Below are 14,205 nucleotides of genomic sequence, written 5' to 3' on the forward strand. Positions count from 1 at the left end.
AAGCATGTAATGAATGGCAATACATTCACATGAACGAACATGTTAGACCCAAGTGTTTCTTCAGTATCCAATTCAGGGTAGGGTGCTTCCATACCTCCCTTCCTCCCTTTCTGAATTCCCTCCTGGATTTAACAACTCAGATCACCTTGGCCTGTTGCATAGCAGCACCAACGTACTGTATTATTTCAAACTTAAATTTCCAGACTTTGTAAAGCAGGTGTGATTTGATGGTTGCTTCTTAAACTCCTTTACCGTCCTCAACATCCCATGTGAAAATTTCACAAGAATCTGCGAATAATAAATTGTCTTCCTGAAATTTCACTGCAATTTTTTAAAAATATAAAGTATTATGATGAAAATTAACCAAAATGCACATAAAAGACTCCCCCCACCATGTTAGTTTCACTGGCTGCAGCTTATTCCATTTCCCATACATTTCCTATCTATTAATTTCTGCATTGCATTTGAGCTTTCACATGGTGCAAATCATGGAGTAAAGTGACAAACTTTGGGGTGGCATACAAACTTTGGGGTGGCATACAAAATTTAGGGTGGCATATAGTTTTCTGGCTGCTTTCTTGGGGGAATAATGGGGGAAGAGAAGTATGCATGCATTGAAAGAGTGAAGGAGGAGTGATGTTATCCAATGATGTTCATTGTTGTGTCACACTATGGCAACTCCTGTGAAAGAAATTTAGCACGACATGCTGGTATATCAAACAAAAAGCTAGTTCCATAATACTACAGGCACCACAATATGAAAGGAACATTCAAAAAAAGGACAGAAGCACGAACATTACAATCAGGAAAACTAATGTGCTATTCCCCATGTCAGAATGCACCCCATGTCTTCTTTTCAATTCAGTTTACACACAGGTCCCACTATCAGAACGCTTATTATACACAAATTCAGTTATCTAAACATAAAGAATTATGCCTACAGACACAGCTGATTCACACATCCAAACAGGCTGAGTTTGCCCACTTGCTTACTTGTTTGTGCTTTTCTGGACAACAACAGCCATTTTGGGGCAAAAATCATGGAGAATGGGAGCAGGGAGAGAGATTGCACAAATCAGGGATCTGGAGAGATCAGACAAATCAGTTTTGCCTTTGTCTCTATTTGGCTGGTTGCAGCAATTTAGGAAGAAACCCTGGAGGAAGAGAGATCATGGATTAGAAATGTTCCCATAGGAAATAATGGAGACTGTGGACTCTTTATGCAAACGGTCACCCAATGAACAATTTCCTAGGAATGCATCGTGTTTGGAAAGCAAGACCTAAATGCATTTTTAATAAAATGCACCCAACTTTTGGCCTAACATCTGGTTCACAGCAGTGCTGACACGCATTAATGCTGTTGTAGAAAAAGAAAAACTTTGGGGAAGGCTGGTGAGCTGCTGCTGCTGACAGGCTTCAGATTACTGCTGCCCCTCTTGTGCTCTCCCAAGCCAACATTCCCAGCATGTCTGTACTGCTGTCTGAGCGACATCTACACAGGCTTGGTCATGTCCACGGAATGGAAGATGGCACGATCCCCAAGGATGTGCTCAATGGGGAGCTGGCTCAGGCACCAGGCCCACTGGCAAACCAACTCTGTGTTATGAAGATGTCTGCAATTGTGACACGAAGGCCAGCAACACCTTCTCATGTGGGAATCCCTTGCAGACTACTGCAGTGCCTGGAGACAGGCAGTCAGGTTGGGCATCCATAGCAGTGACCAGAGGAAGAATGACCACTGGGAGGAGCGCAGAGAAGAAACACCATGGTGCATCTGCAGCAGCACAACTGGATGCCTTCATCTGCCCCAGTTGCAACAAAACATGTCTCCCCCATGTTGGTCTCTACAGCCACAGCAGGCACCGCAGCCTTCCAACAGTTTGACGTTACCCCCAAAGGCTCACTCCTCCATTGTCTCCCAAGACAGACAGGTTCCAACAACCAACAACCAACAACACACACAATAAACGAAACAATACTCCCACTCACCAACTAGCAGATGAGAATGAAAGAATATTTAAAAACAACAACAACAACACTGGATTTAAACTCACATATGTAAAATAATTCAAAGTTAATTCTCTCCCCACACTTTTTATTGAACCAACATTTGCAAGTTCACAGAAGCCCCAATATATGGCAATCTATGCCGCTGCCCTGTAAATGTCATTGCTTTATATCATCTGTTGTGGCAAATATCTTACTAGCGTTTGCAAAAGTGGATTTGTGCAGTGGGGTGTTTATGTGAGCTGAGTAGCAGCATCCATTAGTAGCTGTGAATTTACTGTTATTACACTTCGTAAAATAGATGCAAGCAACTTTGCCATTGCCATCAAAGGTGAATGATGCCTGCAGCACAGTGAGGGGTGAACCATAGAAATAAACACAGGAGATTTGTATTGGGTTGAAATGGAACACAACTTTTTTATTGCTTACAGATGAAAGTAGGTTTTGGCCAAGGCATTGGGTATGGATCCAGTATCAAGCAACCCACCCACTGGTTGATAAATAAGCTGGGGTCAACCCAGAGCTGGAGAGTCACCCCTGACATATACCAGATGCTATGATCTTGCGTGGGCTGCCATTGGAAGAGGTGCTATGGCCCATTGGCTCCCATGTGGATTCCCAGTCAGAGACTCCCCTCCCAGACCCCTGATCAGCTAAGGATCCAGCTCAATGCCTTATGTTGCCACCTGAGCCAGACCCCACCTCGGCCAGCTCACCACCAAACCGTTCACATCTGCAACCAACACCCAAGGTCCTTGGCCACCTCCTTCAACCAGAGCCCGTTCCCTGCATGTCATGGACAGGCTGAATGCAGAGGAGTGGTGGGAGGCAACAGAGATCTCCTTCTCTGCTGCATCCAGAGGTTCTTTCTCAGATACCAACACTTGGGACCATTTCAGAAGATGCTCAGGATTGTTCTCAGGGGGGCCCTACCTACTCATCAGGGTCCTTGACCTCTGGGGTGTCCCTTTCATCCTCCAAGGACTCTATTCCTGTCACAAGGTCAGGACTAGACATGATGGACCCATTGGAACACTTTGTTCAAAATGAGGGGGGAGGGACTATTGTAAGAGAAGAGCTAATACATGTTATAGATTAAAAATGAATACAATTTGATTTTGATTAAAATAGATTTGTTATGTTATGAAGACTGAATGTAGTTTAATTAATACTAATGGGTGGTTGGGTTAATTTTTCATTCTTCTACTCAACTATATCTTAACCCATGGAACTGGATATAGATTTTATTTTTGTTTTTCCTTTTCTGTTTCATCTTTTTCATAATTGCCTTCTTTCCATGTACAGTGATTTATTAAATAGAGGAGGGGAGGATCCAAAGTTAACAGACCTCTGTGGGTCCAACAGTCAAATAGACAGTTTCTGCATGTGCTGTAGAGAGAAATGAGGGCAGATGGAGTTCACCAGCCTGGGAAGGTAGCTCATCTAGAAGGAAAACTCTGGTCCTGAACATATACCAGATGCTATGATCTTGCTTGGGCTGCCATTGGAAGAGGTGCTATGGCCCATTGGCTCCCTCTGCTGCCTTGTAGGATATCTTCAGGAGAAGGAAAGTTCAAGGAGTAAACCCCACACAAATCCAGAGTGGAGTCTTTAAGACAGTTGGATGGTGCCTTGTACACCTCCTTCTGGCAACTCCTGCAGCCAAGCTCTTACCACAGGTATTCTCTGCTTTCCTTTGAACCACATCAGTGAGGCCGAGAAGGTCTTGTCATCTGGGCACCCCAAGACCTCCATACACACTGCGCAGGCTTGCACCCAGGGGAGGTCACTTTGGTGCTGCTAACACAGCGGTTTGTCTTTACACATGGAGGCACACTCCATTGTCTCCTGAGATGCCAACAACAATTACTGTATTGGCCTGAATATAAGCCTCACTTTTTTCCAAATTCTGACTGTGAAAAGTTAAAGTGCAGCTTAAATTCACGACCTTACAAAAATTGGCTTTAATGATATCGCTGCTGAAACAGACATACGATAAAACAGAACGGGTTTGAATGCCTGCGGAATTTTAAGGGAATGGCTTATATTTGGGTATTATCTCTCCCCACCCCCCTGAATTTTAAAGGTGCAGTTTATATTCGGGCCAATACGGTACAGCTGATCTTATATGCTGGCGTAAGAGCTGCTGAGATAATAAATCTGTGGTGCTTTGAAGACTTAGGGAAAGGATTATAAGCCACCCTGAGAGCTCAGTTTGAGTCCTTTAGATGGGGTACATTTTTAACATAAATAGATATGTAACAACACAGAAGTCTTAATGGGTAAGCTGAATTCTTCCTATTTAACCTCAGAACCCAGGAAGCACTTGCTCTCCTTTAAAACATGCAAACACTTCAGCATTCCATCACAATCATAATTCCAGCTCAGCTATCAAATTGTGCTGGAATATATGATTGGCATTTGCTGACCTCCTAACTCATAACTGCTGCAAGAGTTTCTCTCACTTTCATTCTGCAGCACTTGCCAAATGATGTTTCCCAGTTCTAAATTATTACAGTTTTAATAAGGCCAGTGATTTAGTGTCTGCATTTCGATATTCACTTAGCTACAATTTCTGTATTCCATCATCTGTCCAACAGTCAAGTTGTGTGTCGGGGCAAAGATGGATGAGGGAAGCATCAAGGCATCCCCTCTAAAATTATCCACAAGAGGGCTCATTGTGAGTCGTGTATTACTAGCAGTCTGGTAGCAAACATCAAACAAATGAGGAAATGGAGGGAGAGCCCATAAAACATCCCCATTTGGTTGAATGGCTTTTTAGAAAATTGAAAACTGAAACTGCCATCACCAGAGCTGACAACTTTCCTATCTGCTGCTTACAATCTAAGTTCTTCATATTACCTGCTTATTGAACATTCATCCTGATTTGCTTCTAGAAAGCCTACGCAGTATTTACTGGTAGATTATGTCCAATCTTTACTGAGCTTTCATTCCTATTTGTTTACAGGGAAGGTTATATGACAATGAGCATTCATCCTGATACACCTGTTCATCATTCGTTCATCCCACACTTTGCAGTGCATTTTCCCCTTCACTTTTCTAACTGCAAAAAGTTTTCTTTTCGTTTGTTTTTAAAGTAGATGCGTTGTGTTAGGGTGGCAGAGGACTTTAATCCACTTTCATTGGGCAAACCAAATGAACAGTATGCACTTGAATAGCTCCTGCAAGATATTGACGGTTTGGAAGCATCCTAAGCCAATGGGTGTTTCATCCTGTTCCCTGGAAATGAGAGCTGGTCACAGTTCCACAGGCAAGTCTCTAATTGTTTGTACTTTTCCTGTGAATTGCTTTGAGCACCATGTATGTATAGTATATGCAAAAGAAGTGACACATACATAAAGTCATTATGACTTTATAATATGCCCCGAGCAAAATTGCCACCATGTAGAGCTCTGTTAGCCTACTCTGTAGCCACTTTACAAAGTAATACAGGAAGTGACCTAACCCCACCCCCCATCTCTCAATCGTATCTAATCCCTTTCCTTTCAGTCAAACTAAGATGGAAGAGCAGATACAAGCCACAGCAGAGATTATGGTACATCTGGGAGCCGAGTCGCTGTATGATTAGTTACCATTTAATTTTTCTCTCACTCCCACTCCTTTTGTGGGCAAGTGAGGCACACACCCTTAAGTGGTTTTCCTTAATGCACAATTCATGCCATATCTTCTTCTGTGACAATGGCAAACAGCACTAAGCAGCACTGATTCCTCACTTCATTCTTTTATTTCTTTTGCACAGAGTGGAGGGGTTGGTTCTGGAGTTGTGTCATTTTCTAGGCCAGTCCCAAAGCAAACACTCCATCATTTATTAATATATAGGCCATCACTGGGAAACATGAACAATGACTTATTGTGTAAGAGACTGTTGAACCATCAAGTTCAAGCCCCCAGAATTCCTCCTCCTGGGCCCACAATTGACCCATAGGATCCCTTCAATTCCATTGAAAGCCCTTTGTTTTGTATTTCTATTAATAATTATGTTGGTTGCACATATTTGCATGCCTGTATACCCAGAATGCACTGTGCTCCCCCTTTTTTTTACAGATAATCCAAGGCAAAGCTGTTGCAAATTCTAGACTCAGAGTTGAGAGGACTCCAGTTTCCCTCCTCCAAAAATATATTTGGGCAACGGGGTAATGAAGACCACTTCTCCCCCGTCATTCATTTTATATATCCCAGACTTACCTCTTTAGAGTGTGCAGAGTGATTAATGTAAGTGTGAAATCCTTTTTAATATCCTTTCTTGAAAACCTTTGGAGGTGTAGAGTTTCAGCGCAGCACTCTTCTCTGTAATTCAAACTGAGTACTAACTTGTTATAGCAAGTGTGCAATAAATAATGGATTTTACTTGGAGTGAAATCCTGTGCGCGATGGACTTGTTGTATTACAAAAAAGCTTTATAGGAAGGACATGTATTTATTTCATTGCTGAAAAGCTTTGCAAATGCATATTTTGGCTTTTTACCTGGAATCTTGGATAGCACCCCCTCTAATAAAAAATAACAATACTTTTCTTCGGCTACTGACAGTGGAATTAGAATTCCAGTTAGCAGCAGTGTTGTGATTTTGGACACACATGAAAAAAGGGAAGGATGCAGAGCTACTAATGTCCAGAACCAGATGGTTATCTCTGCAGCCGAGGTCCTTTGCTGTCTCTGGATACTTTTTTTGGTACAGTACTGTACTTCAGCAAATACTTGACCTGGCTTTTGTGTAGATTCACAAGCTGTCCCTCCAAACAGCAGGAGATTTATTATGTCTTTAACTTTTAATTTCCTTGCTTGGATTGTGGAAATGATGTGATGTGTGAGCCCAATGGTACTCCTTAAACAAATGCTGCCAGTATTTTAAACAGAACAAATAAGTTTGTTTCGGAATAAACAGGGTGTTGGGGGAATTAACTTTTCTTAAAACAGCTTTCAGGATTTACTGCATGTTGATCCATCATTCTCTTGGCAAATTTTACTATGGAAGGAGAACAAATTTAAAAAACACACTTTTGTGTGGGTGTACAAGTCAACACACACCACTGAACTACTTTCATCTTAAAAGTGTTTGGAAATATCTTGAGACTAGGACTTTCGAACCCTTACATGCCTATTCTAAAGATGCTGAAGCCTATTAGTTGTCAGAATCTTGGCTGGAAGGTCTTGTACTGATGTTATTTTCTTGAGCCAGGGAGTGGGATATTTAACCTTACAATTCATTCAGGATGGAAGAAGGAACCATGCCAACATGAAGGGCAATTGTCAGACGGCAGTGGTGGTTGCTTGTGAGTAATCAGTCAGGACTCAGACCTGTCTTTTACAGGGTTTATTTTGGTGCAAAACTATTTACAGTGCAGAGCCACTGAAGGAATGGGTTTCCCAAACCCCAAAACTGACTGTGCAGGCAGTTTGAAACTGCACCAAAATCCCCATTTTTCCTTAGCTAAAATGCTTTAACTTGAGCTCTTGAGCTGAAACCCAGCTGTATAAACAAGTGCTCAGAGCCCTCTCCTTTATCAGTTTGTGACAGCAAGTATGGCCTTGACTGTACCAGTAGAACAGGGAAGACATGTCTGTGCCTTATCTTATATCCTGACCACAAAAGACGCACAGACCTAGTCTGGGAACAGCGCCAGAGGGTGTTCTTGGAGATGGTGACCTCTTGCTCCAAGATAAGAGTAGGAACAGGAACATCCTTTTATGGTCAGAAGTACAGGAAGGAATACCCTTTTATGGTTAAGAGTACTGGAGCAGGAACATCTGTGATGTCAACCTGCGTGTACAAACTGACGTGGCTGGATTCCTGGGGAAGGGGGGAGAGGGTGCCTGGAGGATATATATACTGCATGTAATCTCTCATTTCTTTGGACTTGTTGTGGACTGACCATGCAAGTGCCTTTCTGCTGTTCTGGAGAGCAGAAATAAAGAACCCTTTCTCTGAACCAACCCTCGGTGTCATTTGACTTCCTTCCTCCTGTCCGGGAGCAATGCAGACCCAATCAGTGAACCCCAATAAGGCTACACCACAAGTTCATATCTGCCTCAATCGCTACCAGAATCCGGGAGTAGTTGTTTCCAGGACCTCCCTCAACATAAGAGCTTCGTCACCCCCAGCCTTTTCCTTCTTTCTTTGCGTTTTACACCTCTGCGCAGGGCGGGCGACGAAAGGGGTGTGCTTTCCTCCTGGCTGTCTTGGCCAGGAGCGGTGCTGAGGCTCCCAGCAGCATCCTCTGGTCCTTTCCCCTCTTCCCCACTAGAGGTGTGGCTTTCCTCGCCATAGGAAGAGGAACTGCTTTGCAAGATTTTCGGAGGTTCCCTGTAACCCAACAGCCCCTCTGCTTCCCTACCCTGTTCTGATGCTAGTACCCTGACAGCAATGAAGGAAAGTTGCTGAGAATCCAGAAAGCAGATCTCTGACTAGCCATAACTGGCGGGCCCCATCCTGCTTCAAAATAAGTTGCATGAGGAGGGAAACAGTCCTTACAAAATGTTGCCATCAGACATTGCAAACTAGGGTCGCCATATTTCAAACAGTGAAAATCTGGGCAGAAAAGTTGTTGATCTGCAAAATAGCAAAAAAAAAATTTTTTTTGCTGTTTTTGAGCTATTTTTATGGAAAATTGGCACTGCTGACATGGGGTGCTGTTCATCTGGATTTTCCCAGACATTTTTACTGATTTCCGCCTGGAACCTGCTAGAGATGGCAGTGTTCCAGATATGTCCAGGAAATTCTGTGTGTATGGCAACCCTATAAGAAGCAACGAGGACCAGAATCTTCTAGGTGTTCATATCAGCAAGGAAATCTGACTTAATAAGCTTTTGTATACCAGGGATAGCTCGGTTGGTAGAGCATGAGACTCTCAATTTCAGGGTCATGGGTTCAAGCCCTACATTGGGCATAAGATTCCTACATTGCAGGGGATGGACTAGGTAACCCTTGTGGTCTCAACTCTATGAGTCTAAGGGTCAGGACCTGATTCACACTGGCCTATAGCTGTGGTTGCCCTTATACGATGAAATGCCCTTCCCTCTGTGGCAGCCACCAGTTGCTTCAGATATCATGTAAAACCTTCTCCTTTTGCCCAGGCTTTTCCTCATTCATAAGACTGGACCTTCTTTGATGTGCTTGACTCCCTTGAACTTATTGTTTTATTTGCTTTCACATGCTTTGGCGTACTTTTAGATTACTGTTCTAGGCTGTATTTTTTGCTTAAATAATATTGTTTGTTTTTAATATTGTATTACTGCTTAGACTTTTCTTTCTTTTCTAATGTTAATCAGAATGTAAGTGCTCTTAAATAGACAAAATAATGAACAAAGGATGTTTTTGGTGGTGAGGCCATTTATCTTGACGCTCCCTCTGGCTATCAGCAGCCTGAGTCCCTCCCTGCGGCCTCTCTCAAGTTACCATTTCAGTCTTGCCCACCGCATTGAAGTAAGTGTCACAAGCACACAAAATTCACTTGCACGTACCGATGTTTCTTTCTTCTGTTTGATGATTTGCGGTGCTCATGCTCGGTGGTGTCTTCTCTTTGATGCCAAATAACACAAATGGTTGGTTAATCTCTGGTTCCTTTTAAAAAAGAGAGAAGTTCATCTAATGTTTTGTCTGACAGTCCTCTCAGAATTAATGGGGGGCCGCCAATGGCATTCCACAGCTGTTGTCCCTGTTTACAAATTGTAACACATGAGGACGTTCCCATTGTGGGGCATATGGAGCATGTTCTGTATGTTACGTTTAGCATTCTGCGATGTCTTGTTAAATCTCAATTTTACGGCCTTACCCTGTAAGGCTTTTCTGAACGAGACAGACAAGAGAGACAGGTGTGTCACAGATTCAGCTTGGTGACAAGTTTTCAAATTCAGACGCATTCTTTGAGCCACAAAGTAAAGGAGCAGCTGGTGGCTCAAGGGCCTATCTGATTCTGTTGGAATTTTTGTGGCAGAAAGAATGAGTTGTTTTGTACTGCCTGAGAGCAACACCAGGCACATTTCTGTGGAGATACGATTTGTGTTTGATCTTGTCAGGTGGACTTTAGCCTTCACTAGTGGTCTGGCCATTATCTGTTCAGCTCTAAACAGTGTCTTGTGCTGGGGTTTGAATATTCTCAGCTTCTATTAAGATCAAAACTGTCTGAAAGTGCTGAGTGTGTCTGAATATACAGGCCTCATTATTTATCAAAACGTGACACGAAGGAAGAGAAGACTGTATGGGTACTGCGATTACATATACAAGATCATTTATGACAGTCATTTTAACACCATTGCTTTCCTACTAGAAGGAATACTGTCAGTCCCGAGTTGGGATACAGCTGAGGCAAAGGCAGAAAAGCATAAAAAAGCCAAATTGTGCTGTTAAAGGCAGATCAGTAGTTGGGTTCTGGAACACAGAGACAAGGATGCAAAGAACCAGAAGTGGAGGAACTGAGGTTGTATTCAACAAAGTCCTACTCAGAGTAGACCCACTGAAATCAATGGATCTAAATTAGCCATGTCCATTACCATCAATGGGTAATAGGACTAGCACTGAATAACACTCTGGGTTTTTTTTTTTTTTTGCAGATATCAATGCAAACTGTCCTGATCCATACATCCTGGTCTCTCTCAGAAAGAGCATGATGTACCCCCCACCAGAGGTAGTACTACCCTTCCCCTAACACTGTTGAAAGCAGAATAATGTATAATCACCCAATACCACCATGAACACACAATAAAATCTGGAGGGGCCCATGTGTGTTCATCTGATCAAAAGAAAACATAATTTTTCCAAGCAGTTCTGGTCATGTTTATTTAAATCCAATAAGATGCTTTGAGAATATAGCATTATCAGTGCTCAGCTATTTCAGTAAGTAGCACAAGAGCAAAATAGGAAAATGCAAACATTTTGTGCTTAAGAGTTGTATGATAAAGCAGATTACCTCATCATATTCCTCCTCTGCTTTGCTTTGCCAAGCTTTCTGATGTCGGGTTCCCATGTAAACACACGTAGCACTACAACTTTTCAAAGGCCCCTTGAGTAATTATCCTAAGATATTTTCAGAGGTAGGCCAAGAGGTTCCATGTGAAATTTCCTGGAGATGTTAAGTGGTCATAAAGTAAAATTGAACATAGGTTTGAGGAATGTGCATTGCAATTCAATATGGCAAGCAAAGATCTATACAAAAGAGGCAACATTTTAAATCATGGTCTCTTTGCATGGGGAAATAAGAGATCTGGGTATCCCTGCCACCCGATCATTATAAACATCAAATGATGCTCATGTAGTCAAGGTGCTTCAAATTATATAATTTGTAATTATGAGGTAACATTGGGGAAGCATCACAGAAGCATTGATTATTCACATGTTTGAGCCGAAGATGATGTCTTTCAGAGCATAAATTCTATCCAGTGGTAAAGAAAAAAAAAACACTGATCTGTTTGTTGTTTTGCTTGGAAGAAGTCAGAAATTCATTCATCATTCCTGCCAGGAAATTAAGACTGGCTCAAAACATTTTTTAAAACAGAAAATGACATTCAGGGTGTATGTACACCTCTCTGAGAAGGGCATGTAAGGAATTCCCTTGACAATTTATTCCTCATTCACTGGGCCAGGGATAGGGACTATGTGGCCCTTCAGATGTTGTTAGACTTCAGCTCCCATCATCCTTGACCTTTGGCCATGCTGGCTGGAACTTGTGGGATGTAAGAACATCTGAAGGCATCTAAGAACATCTGAAGGGCCACAAGTTCCCCATCTCTACATTAGGCTGCCTCATTTGTTGCAACTCCAGATGTTTGAGTTTTGTCCTACTGTCACTTGGACCTGGCCTCCGATGATCTCTCTTGTAAAGTGAAACAGCTGAGTAAAGTTCACAGACACTCTGTCTGCAATCCCATACACACTTACTTGGGAATGAACCCTACTGAATCCAGGCGTGAGCTACACATACAGCAGAAAAAGGTGGCTCTCCTGAACCCCTGGCCTACCTGGCAGCAAAGTCAGTATGTCATGCTCAAAGTCCAGGGGTTAAGCCACACAAGCAAAATTCAGATCCAAAGTCCAAAGGTCAGGAAACACAGCTCAGGGTCTATCCAAGCAGCCAAGTCTGAAGTCCTGCAGTCAGGATACAGTCAAACCTGAAGCACAGTCCCATAGAGGTACAGGAGCATCCAAGTCAAGATCCATCAACATGGGCAGTTGAGCAGACTCAGCACCTCAGCTCTGCTTCCCTTTTGTACTTTGCATGCTGATTACAGCATCTGAGCTTGAGGAGATATGTGACCCTCACCTGTCTTGAGCCTGATCCATCTGAGGAATCACACCCCTCCTCCCAGAGCTAGCAAGCCCCATCTGGCCAGCTTGGGAGCTGGGCTGTGGGTCCTTGCCTGCCTCAGCCTCCTGGTGCTCCCTATACCTCAGAGCCTGCCATGTTCATGGAGACAGGGGCCCCTCTGGCTCTGGTGATGCGTCCTGCTGCTCTGGTTCCTGTGCACAGACCTCCATCCCCTCATCGTCCTCCATCACCCTGCAAGTACTTCCTCCCCCATCCCCACCTTGCCCCAGTGTGTCCCAGTCCTGGCTACACCCCTTTCTGGGATCCTCTTCCTCCTCTTCCCTGTCGTCCTGCCAGTTTATGACAGTGGCATAATGGGCTGTACCATGTCAGTTTCAAGATGAAGGAAGAGAAAGGAAGTAGGACAATTCCATTGGCTCTGCCTTTGGTCCTCCCTCAGCTGCCATTCCATCAGGCTACCTGAACTGCTTACATCAGTGATGGCCAAACTCGGCCCTCCACCTGTTTTGGGACTACAATTCCCATCATCCCTGACCACTGGTCCTGTTAGCTAGGGATGATGGAATAGTAGTCCCAAAACAGCTGGAGGGCCAAGTTTGGCTTTCACTGGCTTACATCACAGCTGATCATTATTAAAAACTTTCTAGCTTTAAGAACTAGTGCTTGAGTTTGCTTTTTTCCACCTCCCTTCCCTTTCCCTTTTCCCTTTTGTGTCATATCCTTTAGACTGTAAATTTGTGGGATTATCTTTTTTTTTTTTTTTTACTGTGTGTATGCTGCTATGGGAATCTACTTGACTGAATAATGGGGCCTTGTGCTTGACTAAATAAATAAAATAAGAGCATCTTATTATATGAAAACTATCATCTCAGAATCAGCCCTAAGCAACTCCTATAACAGTTCAGGATGGTGGGTTTTTCTGAAAACCTACTTTATTTAATGTGATATTTTTAGCATTGAGAAACGAACAATTGCATGCACAAGATGGGGTCTTTTTAAAAAACATGGAAATGAAACAGAGAGTAGGATGAATAAGGTTTTGGTTACAAACCCAAGAGAAAGGACAGGGTCCAAGAGGAAAAATTCCTGCATTGAATTAACACATTTTACAATCACGTTGCTGTCCTTCTCTGCAAGACAAATAAGGAGACTGAAAGAGACACTTGGAATGTAAACCATAACTGCATAATTTTCCCTGTCAGCTGATGCACACTGAAATTCTTACAATAACATAATAATACAAAATTAGGGACAGGTTTTTCCCTGTTTTATGAGTGTTTCCCTTTCTGCATATTAAAAAGCCATTGTTTCTTTATTTATCCCTCTCTGTGGAAGATAGGGTTTTCTCCAAAGAAATCTATGTGCCATAATACAACCTTATCCTTCCTTCTTATTTGAGTTGTTTGTAAAGGTTTGGAACCGGAGCCTTTTCTTCTTGTTTTATTAGCAGTGGATGCCTTTCCCACTTCCAAACACTAACAGTATATTTTGGCCACATGAGATAAAATATTCTGGTTCTTACGGAGCTGTTCATATGTGTAGCTTTCTTCCCTAAAGCTCCCCTTTTCCTCCCTTCCTAAGAGCAGCAGCTGTGACCCATGCAGTCGCCCAGTGGATGAAAGGACAATAAAACTCTGAAGCGACATAGTTGCTTGGTAACCACCTGCCAGGAAGCACAAGAATGGAACATATACAGTGCCCTGGAGACTGAGGGCATCACATAGACAAATGGGTGCCATGCAGTTGGCCTAAGGATCAGGAGTGTTGAGCATGAATATATCCTACAAGGCAGTCTCACGCTATACACACTGAACATAGCAGCACCTCAACTGCATCATATTATAGCCACAGCAAGGATTATTTCTTAACTATGACAACAGTCTTGGACAACTTTACCATATAAGTGCACAGAAAAAT

General features: G+C 42.8%; 2 long non-coding RNA genes across 2 annotated transcripts; both read right to left on the minus strand.

Annotated features, from left to right (window-relative positions):
* Positions 1 to 9,472: 9,472 nt before the first annotated feature.
* On the minus strand, positions 9,473 to 11,278 carry LOC308594788. Its single transcript, XR_014011611.1, has 2 exons — positions 10,933 to 11,278; positions 9,473 to 9,587 (listed from the first exon to the last, which is right to left on the minus strand). It is a non-coding gene; the product is annotated as an uncharacterized lncRNA (long non-coding RNA).
* Positions 11,279 to 11,823: 545 nt separating this feature from the next.
* On the minus strand, positions 11,824 to 13,946 carry LOC308595375. Its single transcript, XR_014012022.1, has 3 exons — positions 13,811 to 13,946; positions 13,340 to 13,418; positions 11,824 to 12,107 (listed from the first exon to the last, which is right to left on the minus strand). It is a non-coding gene; the product is annotated as an uncharacterized lncRNA (long non-coding RNA).
* Positions 13,947 to 14,205: the final 259 nt, after the last annotated feature.

This window comes from Podarcis bocagei (genome assembly GCF_964188305.1).
Source record: "Podarcis bocagei genome assembly, chromosome: 9".
In the NCBI taxonomy this organism is placed as follows: Eukaryota; Metazoa; Chordata; class Lepidosauria; order Squamata; family Lacertidae; genus Podarcis; species Podarcis bocagei.